The sequence below is a fragment of the Papaver somniferum genome, chromosome 4 (genome assembly GCF_003573695.1).
Source record: "Papaver somniferum cultivar HN1 chromosome 4, ASM357369v1, whole genome shotgun sequence".
Classification (NCBI taxonomy): domain Eukaryota; kingdom Viridiplantae; phylum Streptophyta; class Magnoliopsida; order Ranunculales; family Papaveraceae; genus Papaver; species Papaver somniferum.
In genome coordinates this window covers 99,266,900-99,275,063 of record NC_039361.1, presented here as the reverse complement: position 1 = coordinate 99,275,063, position 8,164 = coordinate 99,266,900, and the positions used below count along the sequence as shown (strand labels likewise).

At 35.7% G+C, this 8,164-nt stretch overlaps 1 long non-coding RNA gene across 7 annotated transcripts; it reads right to left on the bottom strand.

Annotated features, from left to right (window-relative positions):
- Positions 1-238: 238 nt before the first annotated feature.
- Positions 239-4,608, bottom strand: LOC113276177. 7 transcript variants are annotated; one of them, XR_003324122.1, is made up of 10 exons: positions 4,132-4,608; positions 3,949-3,987; positions 3,527-3,563; positions 3,247-3,389; positions 2,736-2,823; positions 2,353-2,573; positions 1,972-2,267; positions 1,379-1,754; positions 1,001-1,049; positions 239-638 (listed from the first exon to the last, which is right to left on the bottom strand). It is a non-coding gene; the product is annotated as an uncharacterized LOC113276177 (long non-coding RNA). The 7 variants fall into 7 exon arrangements; XR_003324124.1 differs by lacking the exon at positions 3,527-3,563 and having other exon boundaries at positions 1,379-1,457; positions 1,595-1,754; XR_003324123.1 differs by lacking the exon at positions 3,527-3,563 and having other exon boundaries at positions 3,238-3,389.
- Between the last annotated feature and the right edge of the window lie 3,556 nt (positions 4,609-8,164).

Genomic DNA, 8,164 nt, shown 5'->3' with positions numbered 1-8,164 from the left:
TGCAAAACAAAGTCTGTCAGAAACACACTTAAAACCTCTAAAACTGACTGCTTTTGGAAGCCCTAAGATTGTAGTCTTATTTCTCAAAACGTCTGCTTCTGAGATTCTTTGATTTTTTCAAACTACGACTACCTTGAACAGCCCATAAATGAACTGATAGAAGCAGACGTTTCATTAATTTATAATACAAAAAAAAAAAAACTTGTTCAACTGAATCTTTAGCTGAAATAAAGTATGATTGAAACAAATCAAGAAACTAAAATTGAATTAAACTTATGTTCACTAAATTAATTATACAACCCCAACCAACTACAATTACTCAAGTTCTAAATCTGCGAAAAATTCACTAAACACATGGATTTCATTTCACAATAACAAACTACAATCAATTCCAAATCTGAAAACAACTTACGAAGCTTACAGAAATCTAAAAAGCAAATCACTATAGAAAAACTACCAAGGCAACATGAGTGAAATTTCAGGTTAAATATAATGCTTCTCCATAGTTCCAGTTCTTGTCAGGTGGTGTCTGTCTTTGAAGAAGAGGAATCTGCAACACTTGAAATAGGAAGCTTCTGCACTTGGTTTTCTGTCAGAAACTAATAGGTCAATTAGCATGATATTGCATTTCCAGATCCCTGAAAGCACAAAACAAGTCATAAATATCCAGTGAAGATTAACAAAGAGACGACTAGATGCAAACTAATAAAGATTAAACAAGGACTTACAGTGACTAACAATGGAATAAAAAATGAAAATAAACTATTGTAACGACTGCAAAATAGTGTGATTATCTCATCGGCTTCAACTAATATAGTGACTGCAAAATAGTTCATTATCTAAGAAAGCATTAACCCTTTCCACATAACAATAACCAAGCTTTCATTCCCAAACAAGTTGAGGTAGGCAACACATTCCACAACAACAAACAAAATTGAAATTCGAAATGATGACTGACATTTATTTAAAAGTAGCTTGATATCTTTAACAGAACCATTACCTTTCAGAAGTCATTGATGATTGAGAGTGCGACGAGCAGGAGAGCCGTTCTGCAAAGAAAAGAAGACAATCTATGAGAGTCAAATACCATGAGAGAGAAAAAGTGTAGAACGAACCTATGGCAGACAAGTAAGAGCACAAGCTGAGAAAAAAGGCAGTTGGCTGCCTAAAGAGTTGTCCTACATCGGTTAATGCTTAACTTAATGAATAAAATTATTAAAATTAACTGTAACCTCAACAGAGATGCAACAGAGTAATGATGTTATCACATAATGTGGTTCAAATAACAGACACGCGTACAAGACCTTAGTTAAGGTCCACAAACAGAGTTACTACTGCAATCGTAATACCATGGCACTAGGGAAGCATATGCTTGTACCTTGAATGGATGTATATCAATGAACAAAATGCCAGGTTTGCTAGGTTTGCAAAGGGAACCGCTGGAAAGCTAGGTGTACCTTTCAAGGGCATCGACAGAAGCCAATGTGGAAGGAATCCAGAAACACGCAAACAAAAACAATTAATTGTATCTGAAAGAAGCATAATGAACCTCTAACTATGTCTTTTCAAGAAAAACGATCTGGAACTATTCTACCTCGTTACATGTAGAACAAGCACCTCCTCTGTCATAGTTAAATGTGAAATCATTTATTAAGGAAACTGTTAATGCTGACAATGGAACATCATCCTGTTTCCATTGTTACCGGTGGGAAAAGTCAGTTTGGCCATTAGAAGGTTAACTGCAAAGATACCAACTGCAATTATAGGTGATACCATCATTTAGTAACCACAAATTAGAAGTTTAAAATAAAACATTAATCAATTTTAATAAAAAAAACAAAGAAGTATAGATGACATGCTTTGTATATATAGTTAACTCAAAATACATACAAATGATATGCCCTGATCAAAAGATTAAGACAATACTATGAATAAAGGGAACAAAGTAGAGGGTCTAACAACGGGTTTTACCTGCATATATAGAACATATTCTGTGTGTCAATTCCAGTACACATCCACCCATGCATAGTACTACGAATCCCAACCTCCACCATCTTCAGTACCAGCTCTAAATATACTACTACAACACTACACCATCATCTCCTTCACCTTCCGTACTACTAAAAGCAACACCTTATCCATCTCGTGTACCCTTTCGATTACAAGTCACTACCAACACCACCGTCACCAACTGAACTACCGCCGACGACATATCTTACCAGCTCACACAGTTCATTCTCTTGCTCCGCCATGTATTCATAGAAAACCTGGATAAATTCAGAAGTGCAAGCCTTAGTACTTCAATTCACTAAATTTCCTCAACTCAGACCAAAGAGATCAGTAAACACCCACATGAAAGTGCTTATTTGTTGTTGTTAAGGCATGCAAATATGCAATGCAAATATGAGTTTCTTCACTAGCACTGGCCTTGTACCTTAAATTAAAGGCCAACATGCCATGTACCTTGAAATCAAGGGCCAACATTTAGAACCTATAACCTGGAAAATCCAGCAGTCTTGGTAAAATGTCTATGGACTATGAGACCCCAGTAAAGCCTCAAACCAAGATGGTTCCTGTAAAACAGCACCAATAGAAACTCAGAATTTTGAAGCATGAAGTATCTTATTCCACTTAAACTCTAACAGTAAACTGCATCAACGGCTAACAAATATGACTTATGAAAACCTCAACTCTACAGTCTATACCATCTATAGACAGGACACCCAGATCATTACCTTAGATTAACAACTTCAGAATCTTCCTCAGCCAGAGACTCGTGCAAATCAGCCTTGTATCACTCTCGCCAATTCTATCCCATATTTTCTGATCCAAACCAAGAGTTAATCAAAACTCTACTTTATAATGTCATCAATATACACAAAGAAAATAACATTATTCAAATTAAAACCATGTCAAAACATCAAGAGGAGTTGGTCTTAATGAAAAACAAGTACAATTTGAGAAGCCATTAGAGTAAAAAAAACACTTGTAATTATTGGAGAAGAGAACCACAAGTAGGCTCTGTAAAGTTGTAGAATAGAAGATCTTGATAGCAGTTAAGATGAGCTCTTCGAAAATAACAAATAATAAATGGAAAGTTTTTTAAGAGATCAGCTCTTATTTCCTATATCACCAATTTCTTATCAAGATATCAGCTCGAAAACTAATCCTAATTCAGTTAAGATGACGAACTAAAAGGTTACAAATTTGTAAACGTTAAGCATAACAGTTACATACTTGAATTACCTGAAGAACACAAGTAAGCACATAAAGAATAGAACCACAACTGTAAAGCACTGGATACTTGTTAAATGAGGTATTTCCAAGTGATAATCATCTGCATTTCACACCGTTTGGTTATTTAGGAATATCTGCACCAATGAGTTCACCTGCAAAGAAGATTAAAAATGAAGATTACAAACCAATGGAAATTAAAAATGAAGATTAGGAATATCTGCACCAATGAAATCAATGAAAAAGAAGATTGAAAACCACACTAAAGAAAACCATTTCACTCGGTACTTACTCATTACAATCAAGATACCAAGTTCCAACTCGGTTTTCTGCCAAATAAAGCAATGCTTCTGCATTACTAGTCACTCTACCAAGACTTTATAGTACTAATCTATGAATAATATCTAGCCATTAACAAACTGAAATTAAAACAACGGTTTAAAAGAAGGGTAACCATTTATGTTCCACTAAACATGAAATCGAAGTTATCGAACCAAGAACGGGAGATTGAGATCAGTTAAACATCAAAAAAAAAAAAAACTGAAACATTGAAGACATGAGACCTTGTATTTATAGAGTTTTCTTTCTTACCATAGTACCAAAAAAAAATTAAAAAAAAATCATTGAATGAAGGAAAACAGAAACATAACAAGTTAGTTAATTACAGATGTGTTACTTATAAGAGTTATTGAATGTAAAGAGATGAGTTTTTACCTTGTAAGAGTCAGGGAATCATCAATTACTAATAAACATCTGCAAACATCAAAAAACCTTCTAAGCATCACTGAGATTTAAAAACAATCTAGGGTTAAAATGTTGAAGAAAAATTACAGAACAAGTAGTAAGACTTGATAATAATAAAGAATAAATGGAAAATAAAGGTTTGAAGATCATTACCTTCAAATTCCATAGATAAAAAATAAAATTAAAATAGAATTTCAGATGATAAACAAAAATTAGGGTTCAGTATACGGCTAGGTTGGAACAATTATTGGTTGAGAAGGTAATGAAATGGGTAAAATCGTGTGTGATTGAGTAATTGAGGGTTAGGGTTTGGTAGTATTCGGTCATATAAACTCTGAACAAGAAAAAAACTTAACAATTCTCTCAACTTTATACGATTAGAAACAAATTCAAGGAAATTAAGAAACTAATTTTGGGGGAAAATCTGTCAAAACTTGGCTCATAATAGAGGAGCAGAGAAGAAGATGAGAGAAGCGCAGATAGGTTAGAGAAGAGGAAGGAAATCGAGAGATAAGAATTGGGTCTGAGAAAAGGAAACCAAATCTAGAACTATAGAAACTATTTTCTCTAGCAGTCTTAACTAAATTCCTTCTAGAAAGCCTTTCTATTTACTAAACTATCCTATGATGTTACGACTTCCACGAGTACTCGATTCTGTTCTCCTAGTTTTCTCTTATAGAAACGTCTACCATTGAAAGCCCATTCTATTAAGAAAGCCTTAGGGAAGTTGTGTTTATAAATCCCAAGAAGACTTAAAAAACCAATTTTCCACTAGTGTTAAATCCAACTTTAACTCTCATACAAGTAAGAAACCCGATCATGTTCTCTGTCATCTCTAAGTTCAGTCACTCTTATGAGAATCTCGATTTAATCTCTGCGACATGTATACTATGTGACTCTAAACTAACTACAAGTTGGAGTTTCTTTATTCACTAATTTACACAAAAGTTGAAAAATTTGAAAAATTTACAATGCAAATGCTTAACCACTCCCCCACACTTAAACTTTACATTTTCCTCAATATAAATTGAGTCATCCAAAGTAAGTCAAGGTGGGAAATCCTACATGATAATGCTACAAGAAATCAGAAAAAATAGATGCAAGACAAGAAAAAACTAAAAACAAGACAAGAAAATAAAAATAAGACAAGAAATACTCATCTTATGGGCTGCCTCCCATTTAGCGCTTGGTTTAAAGTCGTCAGCCCGACTATCTCCTTGCTTTCTATGAATCCTCCATAGGGAGTGCATCCACAAAATTAACTCCTTCCACAACTTCGGAGGTGAAATTCTCATAATATGGTTTCAACCGGTGCCCATTAACTTTAAGTTCCTTGCCTGTATCTATGCTACGAATTTCTACTGCACCATGAGAAAACACGTTTGTAACAATAAAAGGTTTGATCCATCGGGACCTTAATTTACCCGGAAATAAATGCAAGCGAGAATTAAACAAAAGCACTTTTTGTCCAACACAAAATTGTTTTCTAGAAATCATAGTATCATGAAATGCCTTCGTTTTCTCCTTGTAAATGCGTGAACTTTGAAATGCATCATTGCGAATCTCTTCTAGCTCTTGGAGTTGTAACTTCCTTTGCTTTCCAGCACCATCCATCTCCATATTGCAATGCTTAATATCCAAAAATGCCTTATGCTTAATTTCAACGGGTAAGTTACACAAGCCTAAAGAGGGACATCCCGATAGGTGTCTTGTATGCGGTTATATAAGCCCACAAAGCATCATTAAGTCGCATGCTCTAATATTTTCTTGTTGGATTCACCGTCTTCTCTAGTATGGACTTCACCTCCCGGTTAGAAACCTCAGCTTGTCCATTTATTTGGGGATGATAAGGTGTTGCAATCTTTTGTGACACATTGTACTTATTCAACAAGCTTTGTAAAAACCTTTTTTTGAAGTGTGAACCCCCATCGCTAATTATGGCTCTTGGAATTCCAAACCTTGCAAAGATATTTGCTTGCAAAAAATCTGAAACTACGTTAGAATCATTAGTTGGGGTGGCTTTAGCTTCCACCCATTTAGAGACATATTCAACAACAAGTAAGATAAAATAATTCCCATGGGAGTTGACTAAAGGACCCATAAAATCAATACCACATACATCAAAAACTTCAATAAATTGAATAAAAGTTTGTGGCATTTGATTTCGGGCACCTAGATTGCCTGTTCTTTGGCACCTATCACAAGTTGTACAAAATGTACATGCATCTTTAAACAAGGTTGGCCAAAACAAACCACTTTCAAGTACCTTGTAAGCGGTTCTCTTACTCCCAAAGTGTCCTCCGCAAGCATAGGAGTGACAAAAAGACAAGATAGAATTAAATTCAGATTCGGGAATGCACCTTCGTAATGCTTGGTCACTACCTTGTTTCCATAAGTATGCATCATCCCATATGTATTGGTTTTCTAACCTCTTAAGTTTGTCCCTCTCAGCACGAGACAAGTTCTTTGGGATTTGTTTAGACACCAAATAATTGACAATATCGGCATACCATGGTTCTCCAAAGGCAATTGAGAATAGTTGCTCATCCGGGAAACTTTCATGCAATGGGATAGCTTCCTTGTCCACAGCAAGACGGCTCAAGTGATCCGCAACGATGTTCTCAATTCCTTTCTTGTCTTTGATTCCAATATTGAACTCTTGCAAGAGTAAAATCCATCGTATGAGCCTCAGTTTCGCCTCTTTTTTCATTAGCAAGTACCTAAGTGCTGCATCATAAAAAAGACAACAACTTTTGTACCAATTAGATAAGAGTGAAACTTTTGCAAATCAAAAACAATAGCTAACAACTCTTTTTCAGTGGTTGTGTAGTTTTGTTGGGCCTTATTTAACGTTCTAGAAGCATAATAAATAGCATGAGGTATCTTTCCCACACGTTGCCCAAGCACCACACCAACCGCATAGTCACTTGCATCACACATGAGCTCAAAAGTCTTACTCCAACAGGTGGTTTAATGATAGGGGCTGAAATCAAAAGTTCTTTCAAACGATTGAATGCCGCCATACACTTTTCATCAAAGTTAAAAACCACATCTTTTTGCAATAAGTTGCAAAGTGGTGATGCTATCTTGGAAAAATCCTTGATAAATCTACGATAAAAACCTGCATAACCAAGAAAAGAGCGTATCTCGCTAACCGTAGTGGGAGGGGTTAAAGCACGAATAAGGTCTATCTTAGATTTATCGACTTCCAAGCCTTTAGAAGATATTATATGGCCTAAAACTATGCCATGAGTTACCATGAAATGGCACTTCTCCCAATTCAGCACAAGGTTTGTTTCAACACATCGTTCAAGGATTAATGATAAATTGTTCAAGCAAAGTTCAAATGAATCACCAAAGACACTAAAGTCGTCCATGAATATTTCAATGATGTTTTCAACATATTCTGAAAAATACTTACCATACACCTTTGAAAGGTAGTTGGAGCATTACACAAGCCAAAAGGCATCCTTCTATAAGCAAAAGTACCGAAAGGACAAGTGAAAGTGGTTTTCTCTTGATCCTCTGGTGCTATCACAATCTGATTGTACCCTGAATAACCATCAAGAAAACAATAGTAAGGGTGACCAGCTAAACGTTCAAGCATTTGATCAATAAAAGGCAATGGAAAATGATCCTTCCTAGTGGTGGCATTCAATTTCCTGTAATCAATACAAACCCTCCAACCGATTTGCACATGAGTTGGGACAAGTTCATTCTTATCATTCTCCACCATCGTCACGCCTGATTTCTTTGGTACTACTTGTACCGGGCTCACCCACTTGCTATCGGATATGGTGTAGATAACACCCACGTCCAAAAGCTTTAGTATCTCCTTTTTCACAACTTCCATCATGGGAGGGTTCAAACGACGTTGTGCTTCCCTTGTAGTCTTTGCATCATCTTCCAAACGAATCTTATGCATACAAACGGCAGGGCTTATACTCTAGATATCAGCAATTGTCCATCCTATGGCCGTCTTGTACTTCCTTAGCACCCTTAGAATTTTTTGTTCCTGTAATTCACTAAGCACGTTAGAAAAAATCACAGGTAAATCTTCCTTGTCACTGATAAGCACGCAGGTGCGACATATTTGTACCCTCATTTGTACTTGCTAGACCTCGCTATGTCACTATAACATTATTTTAGAGCTTTTACGGAAATTACTGAAATCCACTAGCCCGGA